The 14,349-nt window shown below is 41.9% G+C and overlaps 1 protein-coding gene across 6 annotated transcripts in view; it reads left to right on the top strand.

Moving 5' to 3' along the window:
• SPATA13 (spermatogenesis associated 13) overlaps positions 1-14,349 on the top strand; it is a 99,182-nt gene that overhangs the window by 14,274 nt on the left and 70,559 nt on the right. Inside the window, exon 1 of one of the 6 annotated variants that reach the window (XM_079973360.1) lies at positions 6,914-7,277. The exons of 2 other annotated variants lie outside the window; for them this stretch is intronic. The gene's annotated coding sequence lies outside the window, so the exon portion shown is untranslated. Of the gene's footprint in view, positions 1-6,913; positions 7,278-14,349 lie in introns of those variants that run through there. 3 more of the 6 variants (XM_079973365.1, XM_079973363.1, XM_079973364.1) reach the window with 3 other exon arrangements.

The raw sequence follows: 14,349 nt of genomic DNA, 5'->3' as shown, positions 1-14,349 counted from the left end.
TCTCCTAGAACCAGGAGGGGCATGAAAAGGGAAGTCTAAAGTTGTGGGTACGCAACCCATCAGAGGATGGTATAAAAGCCGGAGGAGGTGAGGGACCCTCTGCCACTGCAAGTGCTCCATAGGGCCAGACCTGTGGGTGGATGCCTAGAGGTTAGAAGCACTTTGTTTATCTGAAGCACTGTGGAAGCTGCTGTGTTTCTCTTGCCAATAAAGAGTTAACTATCTGATGTGTGACTTCCTTATCTGGGACTAGCTGGGATACCAGTGGACCAATTACCTACGTATTGGGAGGTGTTAATAACAATAACAATAACAATAACAACAACAACAATTTATTTATACCCCACCCATCTGGCTGGGCTTCCCCAGCCCATTGTAGAGGGACACATATATTTGGATTTTATGCAGCCAGCAGGATCTATAAGGCAACATTATTTAGAAGATTTATAAAGCAGAATTCATACATTCCCAAGACTTTATGTGGGTTTGTGTCTGATAAATATTCCCATTAATTTCTATATCTGTGATTCACCAAGCACTTAGGATATGTTTAAATCCCATCCACTTCAAACTACATGGTAAAATGTTTTTGATTCATCCGGTTCTAAGTGTACAGTTTGGATTGATGAAACCATTGTTCAGATATTAAAGGCATTGGCTACAATCCAAATAAGCATCCCCATGCCTGCAAGACAGACTTCCTCTTTGCTGGCAACAGAATGGGAAAGAGCCCTGGGGGCTCCCAGAGCACCATTTGGGAAAGCCAGCATGGAAGCATATGGGGATCTGGATTGCAGCCATTACCTTTTAATTGCATTCATATATCCCCACTCTTTTTTCATACTCAGTGCTAGTATTGTCTTGGTCTGGCTGTCCATACATCATTCTTTTCTCCTTGGCTTTTCTCTTTGGCTATTAGTGATGTGGGATTTATATTTGCTTTGGCCTGATAAAATGTTAATTATAGTTCTGACACACTTGTTGGAAAGGTATAGAAACCATATGAGAATTAATCCACTATGCTAATATAACCATTTAAAAAAAGAGCTAGGAGTAGCCAGGAACTCTTCCACTTGTTTTGTTCCTTAATGCGAAAGAGCCTAAGAAACACCATCAGCCATGTTCTGTGAGCTTTGACCAAATAGCTTGCTTGCTTGAATTCATGACAATGCAAATAAGACTGTCCATTTAGGTCTACCTTTCCTATTTGGACATGCTTCTTTGGGCTGCTGCTTATAAGCACTAGCTAGTGTATTTAAAAAATGTTTAGGGGTTTTATTAAACCAAAGCCCCATTAATTTCAGTGCTAAGATTAAGCACATAAAAGTGTTTTACTCATGACATATACAATTTTCAATCTTGGTTTAGTTTAGTTTATTAGTCAACCGAAAAGGTTTAAACTTTCAAGAAACATTAACAACTTGGCACAAAACGTAACATAAAATAACAATAAATCATAGGACAGACCATCATTCTGGCCATCAGTCATTTGAACCTCCATAAAAGTGTTTGAGCCTGGTAGTGAATCTAAACACAGTAAGGACATTGTAATCAGAAAGTAATAACTTAATTGCCTGAGTGTCATCAACTCCCCTGACCTGAGTTTAGCAACCCCTCAAGCATGTTTTTTAATTGGCAGTGGCACAGAACCATACAGCCTATACACATGTGCTGCTTTTGCAGTTCACTTTTGTACTGCCCTTTTATTAACTAGGCAAAATGTGAAAGTGGGGAAAGTGACTGTGAATGTTGTTTGTATTTACTATGGTTTTTGGCCCAAAGGCCCCCAAAGCAATGCCCAACATTCAATAAGAACAACATGGAAGGATGGCACTTGCAATATTTTTGGCCTTTTGTGATTTTATAAGAATTGATTCAGTCCTGCAAGTACTCAAGATATTTAAATCTTATATTTAAATACTGAATGTATTCTAATTTATTACAATATGTTTAAAGTTTTTCTATTTAAAAAGGAATTAGATTCAGTCCTGCAAGCTGTAAATTTTAGAACATATAGATATACGTACAAACATCTTTCCTCACCAGATTTCATGAAAGGTTTCCACAACTGGTCAGTAGATTCTTACTGATATTTTATTATTTGGTTATCACATGAGTGAAGCCAGGATTTTTGTTGGGGGAGGGGGCAGGCCTTTTGTTAGGATGGAGGCAGAACCTCAGTTAGCTATGTATTTTTATTGATGTTTATTGATGGGGAGGCAGCTGCCCCTCCCTGCCCCCCTTGGCTACGCCCATAGGTGCTCATAAGAAGAAAGTAAACATCCATAAGTATAATATTTTGGTTGAAACCTGCTCTAGATAAGCAAAACTAACATTGAGCGCATTCCCGGTATGTATTTTTCACTAGGAATGGTATGTTAAGCAGATCTAGTAGTATCTTATAAAATACAAGTCAGAGGAGTTGCATTTGTTGTCTCACTTGGGCTATGTACACTTTAGCGGCTCAAAACGCAGTGAGGTTGCCCTCTCTCACCTGCTGCATTTCAACTCACATTCTTGCATTGCTGTACAAACCAGGGAGAGGGTGGGGATATATTCACTCGAAACCTAATTTGTTTCCCTACACCAAACTCGAATTCACTGAAGTTCTAATCTGCACATGCGCTGTAATTTGCACCTGCACAATGACTGCCTGAAATAAATTCATGGAACAGGGTGAGTTGCAAAGAAGAAGCTCCTGATTCATAAGTTGATCTTTTAGCCACTAGCTACACCAGTTCCTGGGGACGCGGGTGGCGCTGTGGGTTAAACCACAGAGCCTAGGACTTGCCGATCAGAAGGTTAGCGGTTCAAATCCCCACGACGGGGTGAGCTCCCATTGCTCAGTCCCTGCTCCTGCCAACCTAGCAGTTCGAAAGCACGTCAAAGTGCAAGTAGATAAATAGGTACCGCTCCGGCGGGAAGGTAAACGGCGTTTCCGTGCGCTGCTCTGGTTTGCCAGAAGTGGCTTAGTCATGCTGGCCACATGACCTGGAAGCTGTACGCTGGCTCCCTCAGCCAATAAAGCGAGATGAGCGCCGCAACCCCAGAGTCATCCACAACTGGTCTTAATGGTCAGGGCTCCCTTTACCTTTACCTTTATACCAGTTCCTAGTCTTTTTCCTTGACCTCAGTGGAACTCAAAACTGTTTAACTGCTTAGATCATGCCCACCAAAAAATGGTGGACTAAAGGAAGATTATGAAGTTGTTATAACGATACTAGCATAGCACTTGGAATATTTAAAGAGCTTCACGTACATTATCTTAATAATTATTGTTACAACTCTGCAAGGTAGGCCTATATTATCTCCATATTGCAGATGGAAGGGGTAGATAGGGTCCGAGAGATAGCAGCTTTCCTATAACTGTCTAATGCCCACATAATAAAGAGAGATTCCAGACTCACAGCTCACACTTTTACCACCTACACCACCTTTCAACAACTGATTCTACCTGCAGTGACCACCAGCATGTAATTACACCCATTCACATCATCAAACACACTTGACACCTTTTACAAAGGCAAATGGCTTTAATCCGAATCTGAAAGTGATGTAGCAGCAGTATAATTTTAGCCCTTCATTCCTTGGAAATGCTCACATATCTGCATGACAGATGGATGCGTCAAACAGGAGCTGGCAACTTTTCTTCAAATACTTACATTTGGTGAGAGGAAGGCTTAATTGAGAGAGAAAAAGGAAATGGTTATTGCAGGGTGGACAGAATGTTCTGACTAGCTGAGATGCTTAGAAGCACAAACGAGTATCTAGAATGAACTGCAGAGATTTGCATCATTTGTGCTTTATGCCTCTGATGGCACCCTACCTGTACCCCAGTGTTTCCTGAGGGTGTGCCGCACAAGTGCCAGATGTATGTCACGCAAAAAATAATGTGCTTCGTATTTGAATCATCTTTATAGGTGACTGCACATTGTAATGCAAGTAGATTCTGTGCCCATAAGGTGCCTCATTGCATGCCAGGAAAATCCTGTGCAGCGTGGAGGCTGCAGTCTGCCCATATATGGGCTGAAACATCATCCCATATGAATATGCCAGGATTCTTCATGTTCAGCCCAGCCCCAGCCCAAGTAACTAGAAAATCCCAGAAGCAGGGGTCTTGCTAGGTACCATAAAGTTCCTATGGCACACATTTGCATATGCTAGTTTATATGAATAGATGTCTCTTGGTCACTTAAGATGGCTGGAGAATAGGTTGTGCCAACAGTACACTTAGTGGTGTGCCCAATCACCTTATAAGGCAGTCTTTGCCAAAATGGGGAGGCCAAGGCTGGCAAAAGCTGCAGTTACCAAAGTAAACTATATTAAAAAATAAGTTTAAGTGGAGGGAAGGCAGCAGGGAAGATGGGTCTTAGCAAAAGAAATATGAGCAGTGCTATTTTTCTAGAAAAAGAGGTGCCGGAACTCACCATGAATGCCTCCATTGTTCCTTTATAATGGCAATGGTTCCCACCTGAGATGTGCCGGAACTGAGTTCTGGTGAGTTCCAGCTGAAAAAAAGTTCTGGATATGAGAATATGTAGGCTGGCAAACACCACCCCTTTCCCCCTCCCTCATGTTGAGTCAACACCTGGAGGGAAGGTGAGAACAGGTCTATAATGGGCATAAGAGTATGCTGCCCATTTTAATCCAGGAAAATGTACTCTGTTGTTGTTGTAAATGCTGTTGTATCCACCAGACATCTTGCCATTGAAAAGAAACTAATCTGCTTGCTTTTTTTGCTCAAGGAAAAAAAGGTCCCATTATACATAAGAAAACATGGCACATATTTTTGTGTTGTCCATTTTTGAGACCTGTCCTCTCTGCATCCACAAGGATTCAATGGTTTGTTACACACTTGAAGTCATTTGTGGAGATTGGCAGAAATCTGTTAAACAAAATAGGGTTTAAGAATATTACCCTGAATGACTGAGCTCATGTGGCACTATTCCAAAACTAAATTGACTGTTTTTAGCATCCACTGTCATCACAAAAATTTGTGGGCACCACCCCACAATAGGTGCAGATTACCCTATTTAGATTTGCAAATTATATTGCACTTGGGCCAAGGATGACTAAATTCTGAGGATGAATGTAAAGTGGTTAGGGACACAGTCTTCCTAAGCAGCTAAAAAAGTATGTATAAGATCACATTCTGATCTTCACGTTAACTAGTTGAGAAGAACAGCCGCATACATGCACACATATCCGCTTTCATCCTTACATTCGCCAGCGTGGATTAGGAAAAAATACCATGCTATGGGGAATAAATCAAGCCACCCTCAGGAGGAACCTGTGTGGGGGAAAAGGATAAACCCACTTTTCATCTTGACTGTGAGTATAATGGTGATTTTGGAAAAGCACAGGCAACAAATTTGACTTTCTCTTTTAAATTTAAATCCAACACAAAGTGCCTTAAAGTGAAGAAAAAGGAAAAAAGGCTAGTTGTCAACTTTTCCCTTTTCTTGCGAGGAATCCTATTTGGAATAAGGTAATTTCCCTTAAAAAAGGGAAACGTTGACAGCTATGTATCACAGTAACAATTGTTAACAGTTAACAATTACAAATGTTAACCTGCTGTATTTTGTATAAATGGGTTCCAAATTTCATTATACTTTCGCACAAACTTGATTTTCATGATTAAAACTTATTTCAGCATGACATTTTAAGAGTTATATATTCTTCTCCGAATCAGATGAATTTGGCTGATGAACTTGGTTTTATCTGCTGGTGCTTATTCTGTTTGCTTTTGTAGTCTGTTTCTAAAGTTGATACTTAGTGGGCTGTGTTCAATGGTGGCTTTGCCTTCACAGAAAGCACTTCTACTTGCGCCATGTAGGCACCCAATTTTCACTGATACTTCTTACCTGTTGAACCCCGCTCCATGAAAAGCTCCTCCTGAGGGCAGGGAGACCCACTGAAACAATATAGGATATGGTGCAATGGGCTTCCGTAGGCAGGAAGCATGAGCAAAAAGTCCTTGAGTGGAAGCACTTTGCAGTAAGACAAAGCCACCACTGGATATGACCCAATATTTCTTAGTTTAAAATACAACATTTGTAGAGAGTGGGGAACAGAAGTGATTTGGGGGTAGCATGACCAGTTCAGCCACACTGGGTGCCGGCACCACAGGAGGTACCACAACAATGATGTAAAACAGAGAGCGAGAGGTGGGGGGGAGGGGGCTGAATTTTAGTGTCGCACAGGGTGCCGCTGAAATTTGAGAGCCCAAAGTTTCCCTGTGGGGAGGATTATTATTATTTCTTAGAACCTACCCTTCCCTTCATGAGGAAAATAAAAATTGGTAAGGGGAATATTGACGTTGTTGTAATTGTACTGGATGTTCTGCCAACTTCTGAGTTTTGGGTTGTGGTGGCCTATAAACAATACAACTGGTATTGGTATTCTGAAGTGGGAAGGCGTGCCTGTAAAGAAAGGCAAAAATAATTAAAATAAAATATCTGGCATGATTCTGTAATTTGGGGAAATATTGGCCTCTCCAATTCCCGGATAGGGATGTGGGGTTCTCTATGTCTGTCTCCTCTGCTGGGGTTGAGGAGCATGTGAAGGCACCTCAGGATCCCTTGTCTCCACAGAAAATAATTGGGAGGGTTGGCCTGGCCTAGCCTCCTGCAGTTCTCAGAATTGTGCCTTTTATTTCGTTATGTTTTGCATGTAGCTACAGACTGCTACAGGCCGAGGCGTTCTTCCTTTCCATGCTGTTCATACAAAAAGATGAAGGGGAGGGGAACCAAAACAACCTAGGGGTGGTTACTATGCCAACAAATTACGGGAACTGGGTCTATGAGTCCTGAAGGAAAGAAGGCTGCAAGTCTTAAGATGGCAGAGGGAGGACAACAAAATTGAGAAGCGTGCTCGTTTCGTGCTTTCACACTCCGTTCCCAGTCCTGCCGCCGCCTACACTGGAGCGAGGCGAGGGAGGCAGGACTGGGAGCGAAAGAGGGAGGAGAGGTCGGCTCCGAGGCCGCTGATTGGCGGAGGAGACTGGCTGCTGGAAACAGCGAGGTGCACTCCGGACTCAGAATCCATTTAAAAAGCTCCAGATACCGACTGCACTTCGCCCAGGCTTAGGAAGGGTAAATATTAGTCACAGGACCCGAAAGCTTAGCTGGTGGTTTAGGGCTTGCGGGGGAGAGGAGAGGCTGAAACAGTAACTTTTATTGATATGCTGCTGGGGAGGAAATAATTCGGGATCCGTTCCGTATTGCTGTGAGGAACTTGCAGGTGTCTGGGTTTTTCCCTGCCTTCTCCACAGACAGGTAAGAGAGGACTGTGGTGTTTGCCCACCTCTAACTTTTTTTTTTTTTTTTGCTTTTCTCCTATTCTCTGGAAGTGTGTTGCAGCCGTTTAAAGGCGAAGTGGGCTCACGGTGGCACGAGTCGTGGTTTGAGTGTGGCGATCAAGCTGCATCAGCCGGGCGCTTTTGCACCCAAAACACGTAGAGCTTTTTAAAAGTTCTGTTGCAATAGTATGCTTTTGCTGCTGCTGCTGCTGCTGCTGCTGCATCTACAGCAGAGATGGATAAAAACTGAAAGCCCGAGGGCGCTCAGTTAGCAGGGCTCGAGGGAAGGTGTGTTGTGCGGGTGCTGAATCTTTACAACAAACACAAGTTTTATTTAAAAAACAAACCAGCAAACCGAAAACTGGAAAGAGGCTTTAAAGGACTGAAGCAGACTTAGCTTGCAATGGTGTATTCGGGTCCAGATGCTTAATTTTGATCATTGATGCAGTTTGAAATCTTCCAAAGTTTGGAATTTATGGATATACCAGGAATATGGTTTTGTATGTATGTCTGGGTGCCTGTGGCTACAATGCCATTACAGTACAGTACTCACTTATTTGGGAGTAACAATTTGACACACACACAAACTCCTCCAGTGTTAATGAATCCGAGACAGTCAAGGTGTTTAGTTAATGTATTCAGGATTAGGGTGCAATGTCTCTAGTAACTTCTAAAAAAACTAAATGGCATGTTCAATTACACGAGGAGAGTGTTATTTACTCAAGATTACCTTGATTTCATGGCCATAGGATGAATGGGTGGAAAGCGATTTGTGAAAATTTTATCATCATGAATAACATAGGATTTGGATGACTGAATATTTATGATGTGGATTATCTGTATGTACTGTACCTACTTGATAAAAACTGAACACACCACCTGTGTGTTAGGCAAGCACTGATAATGTACATGCCCAGTATTCCCACTTCTCCTTTGAAATTCATGTTTCATGTGGTGTTAAATTAGTGAAGTGGGGAGAATGGATTGGCTGATGAACAACAAAGTATAGGGGAACATAAGAACATTGTTTAAACATGTTGCTGAGTTTTAAAACAGGGCAGATCCATTCAATAGCCTCCCTTCTATCGCTCTAACTCCTCCCACCCACCTGTCTGCTCCTTCCTTCTTCCCCAAGTTAACTTCACAGCTCTTAGATGAGCTTTCTGTTTAGATCAGGTACACATCATACATTTAAGGGACACCCTGCTCTGGGACTGTAGTTTGTTAAGGGTTGTCACTGTAGCTCTGTGAGGGGTGGACTACAGTTTCCAGGATTCTGTGGGGGTGGGAATGTACTTTAAATGTAAAGTGCATATGCAGCCTCTGTACCATTAAGCAAGCTCATGTGTTCCAAGAAATAACTGAAAATCTTTATTAAAAGCTTGAGATGTAATCCATGCAACCAGGCATCCTGCTTTTCCAGGCACATGTGCGCTATATGTACAGTTCAATTTGTATAGGCTCTTGCTGACACTAACATGAACATATGCAAGTTGGGAGCAGGGATAATGTATTTGACCCTGTTTCTCTAAAGTGTATGGCATGTTGGAGGTAAGGGGTGCTAGAATATCTATTGGTGCAAGGCCCTCATGATTTTAAATTGGTTCTGTTCCCAATAAAACAGAACAGCTAGCAGGGTAAGACTGGCAAATGTTCCCAGCTAATTCTACAAATTGCAATATTATTTCTCCATGGTCAAGCTCCCCACATAAGAGGAACTGAGTGATGGGGCAGACAGTGCTCATGTGCTTTTGGGTAGTTCTCTTGTGAATTCTTAAGCTGATGAACGGGACAAGGACACAGCGGCTCCTTGCCACAGATCCTAGGTTTTTAATTTTATGTGGCTTTTAGTGTGTGTGCATGTATAATTATTGTAAACCACTTTGATATTTTAAAAATGAAATTGCAGTATACAACTAATTAAACAAACAAAATAGAGGCCTGATGAAATTGGCAGGAGATGTTCCCTCGCCTTTCTCTTCCTATCTTCAACCAGTTGTAACAACTGGGCCTCTTGGAGAGGAGGTTGGGCCTCCAGATTATTTCTCACCTCTCCTGCTTTCTACCCTGGTTCCTTAAAAGACATCATGACAGAGACCACAGAGCATTCTTTTGAAATTTTAGTGGTTTCACATATGTTAGTTGGCATAAGGCATGATGGTAAATGAAAGCTTGCTTTGTAGAAGTTGTTCAGGAACAGTTTATCCATGTGAAAGTATAACTCCAGCAAACCTGCCAGGGCCAGTTAGACCTTAGGTGATCTCCTGTGCAATTGTTGGCAGGCTATACAATGTTAGGCTGTTTGGGGCTACTGTAATTCTTGCATCCAATTTATTCAGGATTTCAGAAATCCTGTGAGCAATGCAGCTTTCTACTTGGGCCCAGTTTCTTTTCCCTTGCTATCAACAGCCAAAGCTGGGTGCATTCATTATGCTTCATAATGTACTACCTTTTCACTTTATCAGAGCCTGGAGGAATGTGCTGCCGAGGAGATACATTACTGTGTTTAAGACCTTATCTATTGATTTATATTTGGCTTGAATCTATTTGCCTTGCTGAAATAATTAGGATACTAATTTTGTGCAGAAAAAGATTTTGCCAGGAGTATTCATTTAGATCAGGGGTGGGAAACCTATGATTCTTCAGATGTTGTTGGACTTGAGTTCCCATCAGCCACTGCCATTATGGCAAATATTCAGAGATTATGGGAGTTGTAGTCTTAACAGCATCTGGAGGGCCACAAATTCCCCATCCCTGGTTGACCTAAATAAGGTATTAGTGAGGAGTGAGGGGTGAGGCAGCCTACATGTTACCACAAAGGCCTCTTCATTCCCAGTGAAGAACAGAAATTCCCAGTATCAGCCTCTGTGAAAGGCAGGCAAGAAGAGGCTTGGGGATTGGCTAAATGAGGTGTAGTTAGAACTTTCTCCAGTAGCATAGATATTCCTTGCCTCTGCTGCTACAGAATATGTTCCAAGAAGTACCCAACTTGTACATTCCCTCAGTTAACCCAGGCACAGGTCCACACTGTAAAGCTTTGTGTCTCAGCACTCTTTCTTTTAACCCTAGAGTCCCGTCCCATCCCCCACTAAAAATCCCCTGTTAAAACCGCAGCGAATGGCAATTCAGGAATTCAGGTTCTCCGCAGATTGCCATTTGCTCCAATTCAAGAAGTAAAGAGCAGGTTTTAGCAGGGAAAGCTCTAGAGTGAAAATCAGAGTGCGTGGAAATGCAGGATGTGGTTTGGAGGAAAGGTAAGTGTGGATAAGCCCTAAGATTCTAATTCAGGTTTATCGCTATCCAAACAACACCTGCCTTGTACATCTAGGATCAGATAGACTCAGGACTAGTCTTCACACACAACAGTTCTTGTAAGCGATGGATGGGTGAAAAGTTAGAGATCACCACACCTTTATCAGATGAAGAGATAAAGTTCATTACTGCTCATTATTTAGTAACTGGGAGGGGAGGGCGCCTACTTACAAATTAGGCCTGCTTTTCAAATCTCCTCAGCCCCTGTTTCTCCAAACATGAACATGGCCTCAAGGTGAGGAAGGTTTCTCTCCTTCTAACCAAGAAGCTGTGTTCCCACACTTCCCCTATGAATCTGACTTGTGTCTCAGAAAAATGTCACTGTGTCCCTTGAGTACAGAAAGAGGGGGCATTGTTTGCTCTCCCTTAGGATAATCCTGTTGATGCTCATGGCTATCACAACATTGTTCTCAACACTTGACTTTCCTCCATAGGAATAATCAGATACAACCCTTTATCTCTGTGCTAACATTAGATGTATGGTTTTATTTTCCAAAGAACTAACATCTCAAAAAAAATAGCTCTTGGCCAAGAGGTGGCCTGCACATATAAGGAAAATGCACATATAAGGAAATTTGACCAGGGCTGGAATGCTTAGGTAATTGACATGCCAGTTAGCTCAGCTGGTTAGAGCATAGTGCTGACAATGCCAAGGTCACGGGTTTGATCCCCATGTGGGTGCATATTCCTGCATTACAGGGTGTTGGACTAGATGATCCACAGGGTCCCTTCCAACACTATGTTTCTATGATTCTACTGGGACAAAATACAGCGCTAGACATTGGTGCAGACCCACCATAGAAACAGGAAGAAAAGGGGAATTAGGCTTACAATTGTAAACATACACACTGGATAGTAAGTCCCATTGGACAGAGTATGACTTGCTTTTAAATTATATTTTAAAATAAATAAAAATGATCAACTGCTTATTGGTTAAAAAATTTCTCGAACAAATATGCACAGGATTGTGCTGCATGTTCAAAAAAAGCACTGGTACAGACAAACTCTTAAATGCTGTGGTGATGAAGTTTAATTGATCTTAGCAATCTATGTGGTTATCCATACACAAAAACATATTCTAATCGTTGATCTGTCAGCATAAGGTGACAAAAGTCCAATTTTTGTAAGATTAATCAACCTGTCACACCTACGAGTAACACCTGAATCAGCACACAGTACAGTAATAAGGGATCACTTTTCCCTACCTTTTTTGCTTGACTCCACTGAACCGCTACTGCCCAGCTGTGTCAGGCATTTTGTTGAGAACTAAATTGGACCCTGCTGCCTCTAATAATATTTTAATGGCTCAAGCCGTGTATATCCGGCTCCTTGCAGTGTTTTTAAAAGGTCCCCACCTAGCTTCGAATGAATGCTTCAACTTATAAAACAAAAGCTTGTGCGTGTGGGGTTGTTTTCAACTCTTTTTTAAAATGCCTAATGCAAAATTCACACTGGTTTCCCTAAAATAAAAATGAGCTTCTGGCGGCTTTTCTACACTTCAGACTTCTTTATACTCTGATTCTGGCAGTAATTATAAAGAAAATGTAGTTCTGTATATATATTTTTAAAAGAGCATCAACGTTTTGCCTATACTTTCCCATGTGAGGTGCACTCTTAAAAATACCCAGAGATTTACAGGTCACCTTTTCTCTTTTATCCCATGGGAACCATCATAGGAACATATAAAGCTGCCTCATATGGTGACAGACCATTGGTTAATCTAGCTCAGTACTGCCTGCACTGACTGGAAGTTGGCTCACCAGGATTTGACAGAGTTTTCTCTCATGCTCACTTGAAGATGCTGGGGAGTGAACCTGGGACCCTCTGCATTCAAAGCATAGGCATAGGCATAGAATTGTAGAGTTGGAAGCAATGCATGAATCTTTGGTCCAATGTGAGGCTCAAATCCACGACCCTGAGATAAAGAGTCTCATGCTCTACCGACTCAACAGACGCTTTTCAACTAAGCTACAATCCTCCCTATGGCCTATACCTCTGCTAAGTAATTTTTTTACTGTTCTACCCATTTTCACTGATCAGAGAAAAGAGAAGAACCCTGAAAAATATAGATAACTACTTTGTCTTTTGCTGCTTAGTACAGCCTGAAATATCATTCGTATGCAGCAGTAGAAACATGCCAAGTCCATCTGAGAAGTAGGCGTCCTCCTACATCTGATGTCAGATACAGACAGCACGTTCACAAGATTTCCTGTCCTTCAGGGCTGTGGTTCAATTAATTACTAAATTGGGCAGGTATGAACCACTTCAGGACCATAAAGCTATGATTTAAACAAACAAGCAAACAAGCACGAAATATTTTCCTATATGTATATACTATATATGAACATCGGTTCTTAACCTTCCATCCTACAGCATACATTTTAAGCTCATTTTAGGCATATGACTTGCCCCCAAAGAATCCTGGGGAACTCTAGTTTACCCCACTATAAGGAGTTAGGTGTCTTCTAGTAGGAAATGTTGTATGGGCTGACTTGTCCATGTAGAGTTAAAAAAAAGAAAAAGTGGTGAAAGAATGGTTGAGTACATCTAATAAACTCTTGTGGGCACTATAAAATACCCATTTCACAGAATTAAATCTGGTGACTCTCTCTCTCTCTCTCCTCTTCTTGGGCAGCTGGTGGGGGACTCCTGCTCTAAGATGTAGGCCCAAACATGCACGAGAGACATTGTATGAAGGTATCTGATAGGGGATAACTTTTCTTTTATTGAGAAAGTTTTGATACAGTAGAAAGGACACAGCATGGTACGGACTATTAACAGTTATCAACAGCACATTCAGGTGCAAACCAAATGCAAAACAGCTAATGCAGACTAATTTTCTATATGTCAGTCACAGAGAGTCCCACGAACAGAGCTGGGGAAGATGTCATGTAGATTAATTGTTTCCAGCTCTTTTCCTTTTCTCTTTGCCCACTTTAATGCTGTGTAATAGTTTTGTGTCCCGCTGTACTAGTGTGCATAATCACTAGCTGTTCAAACACTGGCCTCCCCAGTTAAAAGGATCTTGCTGTCACAATCTGTACAACGCAACATGCAATGAGAAGCGTGGTTTACAAAAATGTAGATAAAGCTAACTCAAATTTTCAGTGTGAATCATTCAAACTAAGTTGTTTTAGTACTGTTTTGGGTGTTTAGTACAATGTTGACAACATACAGTGGTACCTCGGGTTACGGACGCTTCGGGTTAAGCGTTTTCAGGTTATGGACCGCGGGAAACCTGGAAGTACCGGAAAGGATTACTTCCGTGTTTTGCTGCTCGCGCATGCGCAGAAGTGTCAAATCGCGTCATGCATGTGCGCAGACGCGGCGCTTCAGGTTACGAATGCTGCAGGTTGCGGACGTGCCTCCATCATGGATTATGTCTGCAACCCGAGTTTCCACTGTACTGTATTTACAGATTTAATGCTGAAAGGCTATTTGCATTGACATTAGGGGAACATAAGGAGGTCAGACCAAAGATCTTTCTACTCCAAGATCATCTTGTTCTTGGCCAACCAGTTGCCCATAGGAAGCCTACAAGCAGCACTTTACCTACTTGTGATTCCCAGAAACTGATATTCAGAGGCATATTGCCTCTGACAGTGGAGGGATGTGTGTGTATTCAATCAGTGAGAGAGTAATGGGAAAGAAAAGAAAGAAGAAACAAAGAATTGAAATTGTGATAAAATAGAGTACAGTGGTACCTCGGGTTACATACGCTTCAGGTTACAGACTCT

Source organism: Podarcis cretensis, assembly GCF_951804945.1.
Source record: "Podarcis cretensis genome assembly, chromosome: 4".
Lineage (NCBI taxonomy): Eukaryota > Metazoa > Chordata > Lepidosauria > Squamata > Lacertidae > Podarcis > Podarcis cretensis.
Note: the sequence above shows the minus strand (reverse complement) of the source record. Positions and strands in the feature narration are given on the sequence as shown.